Consider the following 15934-nt stretch of genomic DNA (forward strand, 5'->3'; position numbering starts at 1 on the left):
TGATGGAACCTGGGAGGCGGAGGTTGCAGGGAGCCAAGATTGTGCCACTGCACTCCAGCCTGGGTGACAGAGCGATACTCTCCGTCTAAAAAAAAAAAAAATGCAAATAAAAAGAATGTGTTTGTAAACTTTCAAGATATTTTACAAGTTTGTGTTTTGATGATAGTGAATTAGTGATATCTAATATTATCACTTGATAATAGTGATGGTGGTACAATAGCCAGAGAGTTCAAACCTTCTGCTTGCAAATTGGGAAACTGAGACCCAGAGAGATGAAAGGACTTACTCAGGTCACAGAAATTGCCACTGGCTGACCTAGGTCTGGAGCCCAGGGCTTTATGTAAATATATAAATATTTATGGATTTAGGTATGTACTTATTAATTTTTAAATAGTAACTAACCATCTCACAGTGAGTACATGTCCATATTTTAAAGAGTCAAACAGCACTATGTGGTTTATAACAGAAAAAAGTGGTCTCAAACCCTAAATGCAGGCAACTGCTTTCAAATCTGTCCCATGCTTCCTCTGACACATGCCTCCCTTTTTTTATTATTATTATTTTTTGAGATGGAGTCTCGCTCTGTTGCCCAGGCTGGAGTGCAGTGGTGCGATCCCAGCTAATTTTTCATATTTTTAGTAGAGACGGGGTTTGGCCATGTTGGCCAGGCTGGTCTCGAACTCGGGACCTCAGGGGATCCACCTGCCTCAGCCTCCCAAAGTTCTGGGATTACAGGTGTGAGCTATCATGCATGGCTGCCTCTGAGAGGTGACAGCGTGCTGGCAGTCCTCACAGCCCTCGCTTGCTCTCGGCGCCACCTCTGCCTGGGCTCCCACTTTGGCAGCACTTGAGGAGCCCTTCAGCTCACCACTGCACTGTGGGAGCCCCTTTCTGGGCTGGCCAAGGCCGGAGCCGGCTCCCTCAGCTTGCAGGGAGGTGTGGAGGGAAGGGCGCGAGCGGGAACCGGGGCTGCCCGCCGCGCTCGCGGGCCAGCTGGAGTTCCGGGTGGGCGTGGGCTTGGCGGGCCCCGCATTTGGAGCAGCCCGCCGGCCCTGCCAGCCCCGGGCAATGAGAGGCTCAGCACCTGGACCAGCGGCTGCGGAGGGTGTACTGGGTACCCCAGCAGTGCCAGCCCACCGGCGCTGCGCTGGATTTCTCGCCAGTCCTTAGCTGCCTTCCCGCGGGGCAGGGCCTGGGACCTGCAGCCCGCCAGGCCTGAGCCTCCCACCCCCTCTGTGGGCTCCTGTGCGGCTCGAGCCTTCCCGATGAGCACGGCCCACTGCTCCACGGCGCCCAGTCCCATCGACCACCCAAGGGCTGAGGAGTGCAGGCTCAGGGCGCGGGACTGGCAGGCAGCTCCACCTGCAGCCCTGGTGCGGGATCCACTGGGTGAAGCCAGCTGGGCTCCTGAGTCTGGTGGGGACGTGGAGAACCTTTATGTCTAGCTCAGGGATTGTAAATACACCAATTGGCACTCTGTATCTAGCTCAAGGTTTGTAAACACACCAATCAGCACCCTGTGTCTAGCTCAGGGTTTGGGAATGTACCAATGGACACTCTGTATCTAGCTACTCTGGTGGGGCCTTGGAGAACCTTTGTGTGGACACTCTGTATCTAGCTAATCTGGTGGGGACGTGGAGAACCTTTATGTCCAGCTCAGGGATTGTAAACACACCAATCAGCGCCCTGTCAAAACAGACCACTGGCTCTACCAATCAGCAGGATGTGGGTGGGGCCAGATAAGAGAACAAAAGCAGGCTGCCCGAGCCGGCAGTGGCAACCCGCTCTGGTCCCCTTCTACAGTGTGGAAGCTTTGTTCTTTCGCTCTTTGCAATAAATCTTGCTGCTGATCACACTTTGGGTCCACACTGCCTTTATGAGCTGTAGCCAGCTCATAAAGTAGCCAGTTCATAAAGCCAGCTTCAACTCCTGAAGCCAGCGAGACCACGAACCCACCGGGAGGAACGAACAACTCCAGACGCGCCGCCTTAAGAGGTGTAACACTCACCGTGAAGGTCTGCAGGTTCACTCCTGAGCCAGCGAGACCACCAACCCACCAGAAGGAAGAAACTCCGAACACATCCGAACATCAGAAGGAACAAACTCCTAACACGCCGCCTTTAAGAACTGTTAACACTCACCGCTAGGGTCGGCGGCTTCATTCTTGAAGTCAGTGAGACCAAGAACCCACCAATTCCGGACACACCTCCGTATTTTAAAATAACCTACTGATAGTAGATTTCTTGTTGTTACCAATTTTAGGCATAGTCTATTGATATCCTAATTTGAAAAACGAAGAGTTATCCTCTCCTGACTTCTCCTCCTCTGTTCTACCTATATTTGGCAATTATTTTTAAATTTCTGATTCAATCAGTAATTAGTAAATAAATTATTACAACCCTGCAAATCTTCTCTGCTGAGTCTATTATGACTTCATTTTTTTCTTTTTGAATTTTTTTCTTGTTTATGGAGTTAGTAATTGCCTTATGTATATATTTTTTCTTTTGCTTAGTCGTGTACTGTCATGAATTCTCAAACTCTCCAATAGAATGTACTCTCCCTCTCAGCACCATTTTCCGTATATGTCTGGTTCCCTAGCAGTTTAACACTGTTCCTGATTATGTCTCCCTTTGAGTCCTGTTCTCCTGCTGCAGACTAGCCAGTTACTTACAAGGCTCTGCCCAGACTTCAATCTGGGAAAATCCTTCACAGGAATCCCCTCTGTCTTAGGTTGGATTCTCCTGTTTCCTAGACCGCATGTATTCTTCTTGGACAAATAATTCATTCATTTTGGTGAAGTACTGCCAGAGAAAAGATTCATAGCATACAAATTTTTGTGAAAATGACTGCATTCTACCCTCATATTCAATTGATAGTTTGGCTAGGTATAGACTTTTCTACCTAATTGATAGTTTAGCTGTGTCTGAACTTTTCCTTCAGAAGTTTGAAGGCTTTGCCCCTTGGATATCTAGCTGCCAATGTTGCATTTGGGAATTTTGATGTCATTCTGATTCCCATTTTTTTAAATATAATATGTTTCTAGAATATTCTCTTTATCCCTTTGGAGAGGAAAAATGTATTGAATATTTATTATGTATTAGACCTATTCAAAGCTATGCACTTATCTTGACAGTCCTTACAAAAAAAAATAAAGTGAAAATTACTTTTCCTCTTTTTCAATAATAGAATTGAAACTCAGGGAGGGTATGTAATCTGCCTGATGCATGGGGCCTGTCACTGTAGGTTATGCTGTAGTGACAACCCCAAAACCTCACAAAACTTGTTCATGCATATTATATGTTTGACATGAGTTATTAGCGGTCTCAGCTTATCAAAGTCACTCAGGGACTCTAGTTCTGGAGGTTCTAACAACGTGTGCGTCCATGCTCAATGCTGCAGGGAAAAGGAAACACGGCAAGTCACTTAATCATCGTCAAAATTTCTGCCTGAAAGTAACACAGGCCACTCCTTTCCATGTCCAATTGCCTAAACCCTGTGACATGGGCACACATAACTTTAAAGGCAGCGGTAGTATTTCCATGAGGGAATTCCTTCCTGGCAGTTTTCTGTAAATGTATATGTTTTTCCAAATTCCAAGTCCCAGTGAAATTTAGTCGACAAGTTGGGAAAACAGAAAACGAGTATTATGATTCTTCCATAAGAATTAAAGCATAGGAATTAACATAGACATGTTACTCATGTTGATTCGAAAAGCAAGACCAAAAAATGCTAATGGGGAAAATCAAAGGTTAAGGTCAACATTTCTGGGAACCAGGATAGGAGGAGGGACTAGAGAAGTGAGAATCATCTAATCAGTCTTGTTTGTAGCATTGTTATATTGTAAGTGTGTATTCATGGCTTTGCCTGCTGGGTGACTCATTCTTGCAAATAAACATCAGTAAGTTTGTATGTGTAGTGTACTTCATACAAATCCTATGAGTGATGTTCTAAGAAACCAGTTTTGAAAACAAATGTCCTTAAATTGGCAGTTTCAATGCATGGTTCTATTTAGTGCTGTTAACTTTGCTAAGGGATCTGAATGTCATATTATTTGAATACAACCCAGTAATGTTGACTGGTGTTTTTCAGTTTTTGAATATTCCCTCTAGGCTACAGTTCTTTGTAAATATTTTAACTGAAGAAATGCAAGGAGCAGATGATATGAATGTTGTGGAAGACTCCGACAGGAAATCAGAGACTACAAAAACCTGAATTAGCAAAAGCAATATCAATTTCAATGGCAAAATCAAAACCAGAACTAGCAGACAAGAAAAGCAAATATTTTTATTTTCATTATTAAAAAAACAAATAACTTACCTGAAGCAATAGGTGTTCTAAAGCTCAGCTTGAAGATGCTTTTATGTGCAATCCTCACAATTGAACAAATGTCCATGCAAGGCAGGAAATTGGCTAGGCAAATAATTCTTTGCGGGTTCTACATTTTCATTTTAATAATGATAACTTATAGAAGTATTTGTGGTAATATATTTCATTTTAGTAATAATTTTTACTTGCTATTTATCTTGTGTTATTATCTCCATCTTTTAATATTTTCTAGTATCAGATGTCTATATGAAGAAGATTATTTTTACATGTTACTGAAACATATATTCTTGTTGCAATAAATCAGTTCACAGTAATAATAAGCTATGCATTTATTATTATGTCATTTCTAATAGAAAACTTCTGATAGCATAACCCTATCACAGAAAAATGACTTAGTATTCACAATTATGGCCGCTCATTATTATACAAATACATCTAAAAAAAGATTATGAAAAATGAATAATTTATGACTTCAGGGTTCCTGAGAACTAAAAATCCTGACTTGTTCCCCAATCCCAAAGACCTATGCCTCTTGCAAATTTGAAAATACTAAGCAGTGCAAGATATAATACTACTAAATGCCTGAAATGTCCACAGCCATAAATATTTGGTGAATAGTACTAAGTACAACCCAAATAGTAGTGCCAGAATCCAAATCCAACTTTCTTATTCCAGAACTCATGTTCTGTCTTCTACTCAAACTTCCTCTATTGTCACTAATTGTGTATTAGTATTTATTTGCTCATTAGATTATTCCAGGATTCATTCATTTATCCAACAAGTATTTGCTAAACCCCATGTGTATAGGAATCACGTTGGTCTCACACAGTGATGTTCATAATTATTTATTGAATACCTGACTACCAGACACTAAAGGTATTATAGAGCATGAAACAGTAGTCCTAAAAGAATGAGGCACAGGCCACTTTCGATTGGGAATAGAAGGTAAAATCTAGAAAACAGTGGGACAATTGGGATCTAGAGTGTGGTAGATGGCCGGGCGTGGTGGCTCATGCCTGTAATCCCAGCACTTTGGGAGCCCGAGGTAGGTGGATCACCTGAGGTCAGGAGTTCCAGACCAGCCTGGCCAACATAGGGAAACCCCATCTCTACTAAAAATACAAAAATTAGCCATGTGTGGTATTAGGCACCTGTAATCCCAGCTACTCAGGAGGCTGAAGCAGAAGAATGGCTAGAACCTGAGAGGTAGAGGTTGCAGTGAGCCGAGATCATGCCTGGGAGACAGAGAGAGACACTGTCAAAAAAAAAAAAAAAACAGAAAAGAAAAGAAAAAAGAAAAAGAAAAAGAAAAAAAAAAAGTGTGGTAGATGGCTTCTGAAGTCACACCTAGCAATGTAAATGTGAGGAAGGAAGGAAGGGAGGGAGGGAGGGAAGGAGGGAGGGAGGGAGGGAGGGAAGGTCCTAAAATGAAGGAGGTGGGCTTCTAGGAGAAAGATGAGAGCTTGCTGAGACAGACAACACACTGAGTAGGAACATGGTCTTTGACATCTGATAGTGCTGCTTTTAATTCCTAATTTTTTGGGCCAGGCACAGTAACTCACGCCTGTAATTCCAGCACTTTGGGAGGCTAAGGTAGGAGGACTGCTTGAGCCTAGGAGTTCAAGAGCAGTCTGAGCAATACAGTGAGATTTCATTGCTACAAAAAAAAATTAATTTTAAAAATCCAAATCTTGTGATCTTAATCAAGTTGCTGAAGTGCTCTGTGCCTCAGTTTTCTCATTTGCAAAATGGGAACAAAATAATTAATTTTAAAGCTTATTGTATGAGTTAAATATAAAGAAAACTCTTAATATAGTACCTGGGACACAGTAAATACTCAGTAAGAGGTAGCTATTAATCATACTTTATCATTCTGCCTGGCTCTCAACATTCTTGAGGATTTTTAAATATTTATAAGAAATGTGCCTTATAGATTTTTAAAAGTTTCTTCAATGGACGAAGAGTTCTGGCCTAAGGAGAGAATATTTAAAATGTAGTCTGACTTTTTGGAGAGAAAAAGTAGCCAAGACTTCATATTTCTCTGCATGTTTGTCCCAAAACCACTAATATAGCATAAAAACAGAGGAATGTGCTTGCTCTGAGATTTGGGATGCACATGCTAGTCAGAAAGAGTAAACAAATAGGCCAGGCGCAGTGGCTCATGCCTGTAATCCCAGCACTTTGGGAGGCCAAGGCGGGTGGATTGCCTGAGGTCAGGAGTTTGAGACCAGCCTGGCCAACATTGTGAAACCCCATCTCTACTAAAAATACAAAAATTGGCCAGGCATGGTGGCAGGCGCTTATAATCCCAGCTACTTGGGAGGCTGAGTCAGGAGAATCACTTGAACCTGGCAGGCAGAGGTTGCAGTGAGCCCAGATTGCACCACTTCTCTCTAGCCTGGGCAAAAGAGTGAAACTCTGTCATATCCAATGTGTTTGCAATATCTTTTCTCTCAAGATATAATAAATGTGGGCTGGGCGCAGTGGCTCATGCCTGTAATCCCAACACTTTGGGAGGCTGGGGCAGATGGATCGCCTGAGGTCGGGAGTTCAAGACCAGCCTGGCCAGCATGGTAAAACCCCGTCTCTACTAAAAATACAAAAATTAGCTGGGCGTGGTGGCAGGCACCTGTAATCCCAGCTACTCGGGAGTCTGAGGCAGGAGAATCACTTGAACTCGAGAGGTGGAGGTTGCAGTGAGCTGAGACTGTGCCATTACAATCCAGCCTAGGCAACAGAGCAAGACTCCGTCTCAAAAAAATAAAAGATAGAATAAGTGTGGTAGCCATTCTTATTCAAGCCCGTTGTGAGATCATGGTGCATCCCATGTTTGCTTATCTTTTTCAATGGCTTCACCTGTCCTGAAGAACAAACTGTTCAAGGTACTTCTCTTCCAACTAAGAAGAGGATCCACAGCTTGGGGGCAGCTTTATCCAGTTAGAGTCCTGGAAATGACCAAGTCAAGATTGCTTCCATGATTTCCCAAAAGATGATTACTTCGTATGCCTACAAAACACATTCCAGACATATGTCAGCTTGTGCCCAGCTTGATCTGTCTGGCCAGAAACGAGGCAAGAAAGAGGTGCCATCGTGGAAATTTCCCTCCAACTCTGTGTTGTAGGGACCTTGTACACCATGTTAGAGAGTTTAGACTTACCACTTTAACCAATGGTTCTTAAAGCAATGGAGAGCTACCAAAGGGCTTAATGGGGGTTAGGTTTGGGAGGACATGATCAGATTTATACTTCAGAAAGGTCACTCTGGCTGAAGTGAGAAGAATGGATTGCAGTACAGAAAACCTTAGAGGCAGGAGGAGAGGCAGGAGGAGAGGCAGAAGGCTATTGCAGAAGACCCAGTGAGAGGTGAAGGTAGCCTAGACCAGGTGGTGGTGATAGAGATGGAGAAAGGGGGACAAATTCTCGGAGATGTTTGGAAAGTCTCATCACACAGGATTTAGTTGTTGATTAGATGTGGAGAAGGGGGAAGAGGAAGGAGTAACAGAATGCTGCTCAGATCTTTGGCTGGGGCATCTGAGTAAATGGCAGTGAATTCACTGAAATTGGAATGCTGGTGTAGGCACAGGTTGGTAGGAGTCAGCAAGTTCAGTTTAGGACATGCTCATTTAGAGCAACCCATGGAACCTCCAAGTGGAGATGCAGGTTGTCAGCTCTCTGATTCTCAGTGTAGGGCTCTCTTTGCTTCTCCATAGCTGCTTTATCCCCCAGGCACATCTCAGACTTGAGGATGGAGGGGAGGAGAGGCTATCAGGGATCTTTAGTCATAGCTGGCATATATGGGCCCAGATGGTTTGGCTGGGGGATCCCTTTTGGTGTTAGGGGAGATAATGTGTGGGGGTGGGGAGTGCAGCGAGGAAACCTTGATATGAAAATATTCTCATTTCCAAAAGCATTGATCCATTATAACAATATTGTAATTGATTCAGGCAAGGGCCATGGATGGATGCTAAAACAAGTTTGTTTGTAAACAAGCTATTTACCCAGTCTAAAATTATCCTCCTGAAGATTATTACCACAAAGGAAAAATGTTTTAGAGTGAAGAAATCTGGGTGACACCACCAGTACCTCCCCATAGATTATTTATTCTAAAGAGGGAGAGATTCCCCAGAAGTGGAGCAGTCACACGGATACTACTTAAACCACATGATCAAAGTTACCTTCACCACCAATGGGGCAAACTGAAATAAGGTGCCCCCTAATGTGACACACTGAGAAGGACACAGTGTGTGCATAATTTGAATCTCACACCAGACAAATCCCAGAGACATGTTAGAGAACAATAGGCCTGCGCTCTTCAAAAATGCTGTTGTCTTAAAAGACAAAAATTGGGAGCCTTTTCATTCTCAAATAAAAGAGACTAAAGAAGCAACTGGTTTCTTAGACAACTGGCTGGGCGCGGTGGCTCACGTCTGTAATCCCCACACTTTGGGAGGCCGAAGCGGGCAGATCACGAGATCAGGAGATGGAGACCATCCTGGCTAACACGGTGAAACCCCGTCTCTACTAAAAATACAAAAAACTAGCTGGGCGTGGTGGCGGGTGCCTGTAGCTACTTGGGAGGCTGAGGCAGGAGAATGGCGTGAACCCGGGAGGCGGAGCTTGCAGTGAGCCGAGATAGCACACTGCACTCCAGCCTGGGCAACAGAGCAAGACTCCGTCTCAGAAAAAAAAAAAAAAAAAAAAAAAAAGCATGACAACTATGTAGAAATACAAAGTCCTGGGTTGGGAAAACATGTTATAAACCCCAATATTGGAAAGACTGGCAAAACTTGGATATGATTGTATTCAGTAAGAGATTCAAAGCTGTGTTAAATTTCCTAAATTTGATCATTGCACTATGTCTTCGTTTTTAGGAAACACTTGCCGATGTGTTTAGATGGGAAGGGTCATGATATCTGCAACTTATCTCAAATAGTTCCCAACGATAATAATAATAATAAATGTACATATAGAGAAAGCAAATATAGCAAAATGTCAATAACTGGTGAATGTAGGTGAGAGTATACAGGTGTTTGACGTATTCTTTTTGCAACTTTTCTGGGAGTTATATTTTTTTTTCAAAAGGAAGAGAAGCACAAGCAGAGGGAGTTCTAAACATTGAAGACTCTAACCAGTGTTTTTTTTTTAAGGTCAAATATTTTAATATTATTTTTTCTAGCCACTAAATTCCATCTTAATGAAATGTCAAAATAGGAAACAGGTGAAGGAGTAATTTCCTGCACTGCCAGGCTCATAAGAATGTACAGTATTTGCTTCCATTTCAAACCTGCAGTGTTTAGAAAGGAATTTGTTTTCTTTTAAATCCAGGTACCAAAGTTGAAAGCCCCAAATGCCCACAGAGCAGCTGGAACAAGAATTACTGCCTGCAGGGGCTTCTGTCCACCAGCCACGTGTCAGTGAGTGGCCCTGGACCCAGCCAGGTTGTGTGTGCACCTGTGGTTCTTGCCATGGGGATCAGGAGCCATTTGGCTGCTCCTCTTCATAGGGCACCACCTGCAATCTTTCACTGCCCAGGTAAGCAGAGCATAGGAAGTCAGGGAATCAGAGCACTGAACGGATCTTGGAAAGCACCCAGTCCAACTCTCCCCACCTTCCCATCTGTGGCATTAATCACCTCTATAACGTTGTAACCAACTGGTCAACCAACCTCTATTTGAACATAGCCAGTGGCTAAAACGTCTAAGCAGCTCATCCATTTTTGAATAGCTTAAATTGTTTGAATATCCTTTCTCTTAAGAATAAGTATCAGTACAAAATGCCTACTTCCATTTTGTAGGTATCTGGTAAATTTTTTTCAATAAAAAAAGTCAAGTCAGATTAACTAAAATTGTGGAACAACTTGAATATTTGCAGTCAATAACTAAAGTCATATATTTCAGATCCTTCAGCAGGGCATCTCTGTAAAATAACATTTGGAAATCACAGAAATTTACTCTTAAAGGGCCTTTCTTGTTCATTACATTCTGAGATATACCCATTTTATGGCCATATATTTGAAAACAGACAAAAATAGAGGAAATTTATAGGGACACGTAGTAGGCATATGTATATGTATGGATAGCACGTTTGCATGTGCATAGATAGGGGACATGGGAGGATAGATATCAAGGGTATTCCTAGGGAGTGGGAGTGGGTAAAGGAAAAGAGGCTTTTACTCTCCACCTTAGACATTTTGTTATTGTTTGATTTTATTTTTTACAAAGAGTATGTTGCTATTTCTATCACTTAAAACCATTTTCTCAAAAATTTACAAAACAATAATAGAGAGAAATCACTTACATTGAGCTGAAATCTGATTGCCCAGAGTTTCCATTTTCTACTGCACTCTGGACAACTTAAGATAAGTCCACTCCTTCTTGCACATAGCAGCGAGTCAGCTGTCTGATGCCAGTCCTTGAGGCCTCCATATTTCTCTTCTCCAAGATAAATGATCCCATTTCCTTCAGCTGTCTCTCAGTTGGCAGGAATTCAAGTCTTCTTGACTTCTTGTCACCGCCCCCCTCCCACTGAAGTACAGCATATCAAGTGGGCTCAGAGAAAAACCCATTCAGAAGTTCAGGTGGCAGTTGGTCATCTGTCGAAAATTAGCGAGTCCATGGTTCTTTGTGTTCTTGCACCAACATGGCCTAACTTTGTGGGGTCTCAGGTGCTGTATTAAAGGTGCTCTATTTCATGCATCAGTGATAGATGAAAGCAGGTCTGCAGGACACACATGCAGTTATAATCAGAACACCATGGCGAGCTTTCCCAACACTTATAAAACCTGGCTGATTTATCAATGCCAACTCAGCACAAGAACAGCAAGGAAAATGTATAAAGGGAATAGTAGGAAAATATGTTCCCCTGGCAATCAGAAGAATTAACAATGGTATAGCCAAGATATGCATGTTATGGCAGCACATGACCAAGATAAGAGCACATACCAAAGCGGTCAAGAGGATCAGCTCTTCCACATATTTGCTGTGTGACTTGGGAAGGTTTCTTAACCACTCTGTGCCACAGTTTCATTATCTGTAAAATGGGGATAATAGTGGTCCCTACTTGATACAGCTAACACAAGGTTTAAATGAGCTGTTCCTTTAAAAGTGTCTCTGGCACATAAGATCCACTACGTAAGTGTCTAACAAACAAAAAACAAATGAAGTGACTTTGATTTCATGGTTTCTGACTGGAATGGTCAGAGGAAATAATGTAAACAAGAGGTGTGCAAATGGACCTGCTTGGCAAATTTGAGGACCAAACTGTGCTCTGTTTAGGAAACATAACAAAGAATACAGTTCTATCGGCTGAAGCATTCCACCTGTTGCAAACACAGAGGAAACTGTCCTTTCATAGATTAGTGCTTTGGACACCTGCCTGCCTGCCATTTCTTCCTTGTCAAAAAAGGCTAAAATAGACCAACCTCATTAGTACCAGGAACATATGAATATGTTAAACGGTTGGTACAATGACTCCTATTCAAAAGTACAATGACTGAGAGGGAAACAACTACCACTCCTAGTTATTGCCATTCCTTCGTTTACATGGGGCCCCATGGAGTTTATTTAGGGCACACAACTGAAGTACATTTCTCTATAATTTTCTCCTGCAATGGATCAGCAACTTTTATTTATTTTTTTTTTTTCTTTTTGAGACAGAGTCTTGCTCTGTCACCCAGGCTGGAGTGCAGTGGCGTGATCTCGGCTCACTGCAAGCTCCACCTCCTGGGTTCATGTCATTCTCCTGCCTCAGCCTCCTGAGTAGCTGGGACTATAGGCACCCGCCACCATGCCTGGCTAATTTTTTTGTATTTTTAGTAGAGACACAGTGTTAGCCAGGATGGTCTCGAACTCCTGACCTCATAATCCGCCTGTCTTGGCATCCCAAATTGCTGGGATTACAGGCATGAGCCACCACACCCGGCCCCTGGATCAGCAACTTTTGTACATGAGGCAGACTGGATGTTCGGCAGAGTCAGAGTTCATACTATGCTGAACGTGTCAGTAACATACAAATTATCCTTGAACTGGGCTTTTTCTAATTCCAAGTTCTTCTCCCACTTTCTTTAGCTTTACCTGTGTTCTAATTCAAATCCCTGAGAGTGTAATGACCTTCACCCAGACTATGGGTCACTAAGAATGTTCAGTGTAGGATGTTGATCTTGATGTATTGAAAATGGCACTGGTTCTGCTAATTATTGGTGGGGGACTCCTCTGGAAAAACATCTTGCACTACTGAGCACATTTCTTCATCAATCTTTATGAAATCTATCATTTCTCCTATACAGTCATTCTGAGTATCAAATGGTATTGGTAAAAACACTTTTTGGACACCAAACCTGGAATTGCAAACTCGAATGCCTGTGGTGGCCAGAGAGGTAACATAAATATGTGATTAGCGGCAAGTGTAACATGATAGAGAGTGGTGGTGACTGTTGACAAAGTGGGAAGTGTATGTCCAGCCTAAAGACATTCAAATTCAAAGGTTAAAAAAAGTGATACTGGTGAAACAATATTGCCTAATATCAGATTAGTTCATGGACGAGATTTGACCTACAAAACACCTGCTTGCAACTCTCAGAAATAAAGAGCAATATGGTATGGTAGAGGGGAAGAAAATAGATTTTGGAGTTAAACTGGCCTATGTTAAAACTGGTGGTATGACCTCAAGTAAGTTAATGAAGGTCTTTAAGACTCAATTTTATGTATCTATAAAATCCTGTCTCCAGGATTGTTATGAATATTTTAGAACAATGTAAACTTATTACCAATAATTATTAATTGAAGAAGTTCAAGTCTTTCTGTGTAAATATCCTGCTCACTTTATCTAGAGTGCTCACAGCAACACTTTTCCCCTAGTTTATTCTTGTTCAAAGTGCTGAGGTTTCCAAGTGCATGCTGAAGTTAGAAAGATAAAAGCATGAAGATACAGTGGGTGAACCTAGAGGAAGGCTGCCAAGACTGCACTGGCTTTGTCTGCATGTTATCCCATGCTCTGAGATCTGATCCTTGGCCTCCCAGTCCAGCAATAACTTCATTACAACACTCAGAAATGAGGAGACACATAATAATGAACTCCTGTGAAGTTCACATGCAACTGGGACATGAAGCCGAATGTCTATGTGTTTTTTTCTTTAGGGTGGGTATTGATCTCCAGGTGGAACTATTTATATCCTTAAACCAAGGCAACTCACTCTCAATATTGGAGTGTCCAAGAAACTGCAGACATCTCACTTGGCCTCCCTTGTGCTACATCTGGTTGATTACAGTTTTTACTTGTTTTAAATTTTTAAAAAATGTATGTGATACTTTTGTGAAGGAAAAAAATAAAAACAAGAAGAAAAAGAACTGCTTTATTTCTGAATTTAGAACCAGACATTAATTCCTGGTTCAGACTGTCATGACCACAAGGAAATGAGAAATATTTGCTCATGATTTCTTTCAGATGCTTCAAAATATTTAGAAGTTTTAGGACTTTCTTTGGCCAAAGTCTGGCTGAGGTCATATATTTTCTCTGTTCCTGAGTCTGGGGTAGTAAAGGGGGAATAAAGAACAGCAGGAATCTATTCCAACTAGGGTTGGCAGATTTAGCAAATGAAATTTGAATTTCAGATAAAAATGAATAAGTTTTTAGTATAGGTATGCCCCCATTCGAATTGGCAATATCTGCAATTTACGGGATATAAGTTACACTAACAAGCTACTGTTGTTTATCTGAAATTCAAATTTCACTTAACATCCTGTATTTTTATTTGGCAACCCTAATTACAACCCACAAGGCAAAAGCCCTCATCAATGGCTTCCAAAAGTGTATATGGAGAGAGAGCTCTCTCTTTCATTAGTGTTGGGGTATTGTGGACGTTGAGGAGGTATATTTTCTTTGGAGACTGATTTTTGATAGGTAAGGCCTGAGCCTTGGGCACTAATAGCTGTTAGATCTCTACGGTCTTCCAGCCAACTATCATAGCGTCTGGTGATGGGGACCAAAGAGGAGGGAGCTGAAGAAACCCTTCCCTCTATGTGCTTTTAGAACAGAGATCAGTTGCTTTTAGAGATAAAATATAGCATATTAGGACAATCAAAGAGAAAGTGTCAGCATATAGAATAAATTATCTGGAAAATCAGAATTATGTATGTAACCATTACTTATAAATGGAAATGATTTTGGAGACAATCTCCTCTCTTCCTATCATTTTACAAATGAGAAGACAGAGACTCAAAGCAGTTTCCTTTCTGGAATGTGATGGAAGGGATGTGTCTGTGTGTGTGTGCATGTGTGTGGGTAAGCCTAGCAGTAGTAGTAGCAGTAGTAGCAGAAGGAGATGGTGAAGGAGAAAAAGGAGGAGGGAGAGGAGACGGAGGAGGAGGAAAAAGGGGGGGAGGAGGAAAGAAACTGAGGCAAAAAGACTTGAAGTAGAGATACCTTTCCACTACACCTGTCCTGCTACATGATTGTGGGTTTCTACAACTGTTTTTCCTGTAACTTTTTAAAAACTTACATAAATAATACACATTCCTTAGAGAAATTCAGGATTACATACAAACAAACAAACAGAAACCTCTTCCATGAATCCAACATACAGATATTACTATTATTAACATTTTAGTGTATAAAGAAAGTACTTTGGTATGAAAGACCCAGCATTCATTCTGCCTTCTTCAGGGAGCCACACCCACATTTTGCTCTGGGGATAGCCACTCAATCAATGGAATATCATTTCTAGTGGGACTACCAACCCAGGTGTCAGGTCCTCTGCTGGCAAAGCAGTAGGCAGGTGACCAAGCTGTGATTTCAGTCTCTAGCAAAGTGACCCTCGAAGACTGACAATGCTGGAGTTTCTTCCTCCTGAGAGGGGAACACTAATGAGATCACTCATTGGCACATATCATTCAGACACCTGGAGCAGCTCTGGGTCCTGGGCCTCCTGAGAACTAATTCTTCACCTTTTCCTTCAATTCTAATACGGGAAATTGATTGTGTTCTTGGCCTCAACTAGTGGCCTCCATACCATGACCTGTGCAAGAGACAGAGGCCCATCAAGAACTGAAGTCTAGTTCTCCACCCCTTGAATCTGGGATGCATTGCAATTTGCTTTAGCCAGTAGAATGCAGGAACAGTGAAGTGCGTCAGCTCAGAGCCTCAACTTCTAGAGGGCTTGTGTGCTTCCAGTCTCTCTTGGAGCCACAAGAACAAAACTGGTGTCAGCTGCTGGAGGATAACAAACCACTTGGAGGAGAGCACAGGGGTCTCAGCCAACTCTCAGAAGTAGAACCACCTCATGCACACACAGCTGACCTCAGATACATGAAGAAGACGACCTTATATCACGAGCTAAATACATGTTCTAAGCCTCGAAGTTTGAAGTGGTATGTTATGCAGCAATACCTAACTCATACTTGTATGAACTTCCACATCTTTCCAATAAATTCCATTTTTGTGAATTTCTACAGCTACAAAGAACTCTATTAGACACTTTCCAACTAGTCTCTCATTCTTGTAACAGAATGTGATCATATCACACATGCTCTTTTGTAATCTACTTTATTTCACTTTGCAACTGATTTTGAGCATCTTTCCCAAACGATCAAATGTACACAGTTAAAGAAGGAAAA

At 42.0% G+C, this 15934-nt stretch overlaps 1 long non-coding RNA gene across 1 annotated transcript in view; it reads left to right on the plus strand.

The window, feature by feature from the left end:
• LOC134728537 (uncharacterized) overlaps nt 1-15934 on the plus strand; it is a 103268-nt gene that overhangs the window by 74847 nt on the left and 12487 nt on the right. The window contains exon 3 of the long non-coding RNA XR_010109041.1: nt 9651-9857. This is a non-coding gene — a long non-coding RNA (uncharacterized LOC134728537). The remainder of the gene's footprint in view (nt 1-9650; nt 9858-15934) is intronic.

This window comes from Pan paniscus, chromosome 11 (genome assembly GCF_029289425.2).
Source record: "Pan paniscus chromosome 11, NHGRI_mPanPan1-v2.0_pri, whole genome shotgun sequence".
Classification (NCBI taxonomy): domain Eukaryota; kingdom Metazoa; phylum Chordata; class Mammalia; order Primates; family Hominidae; genus Pan; species Pan paniscus.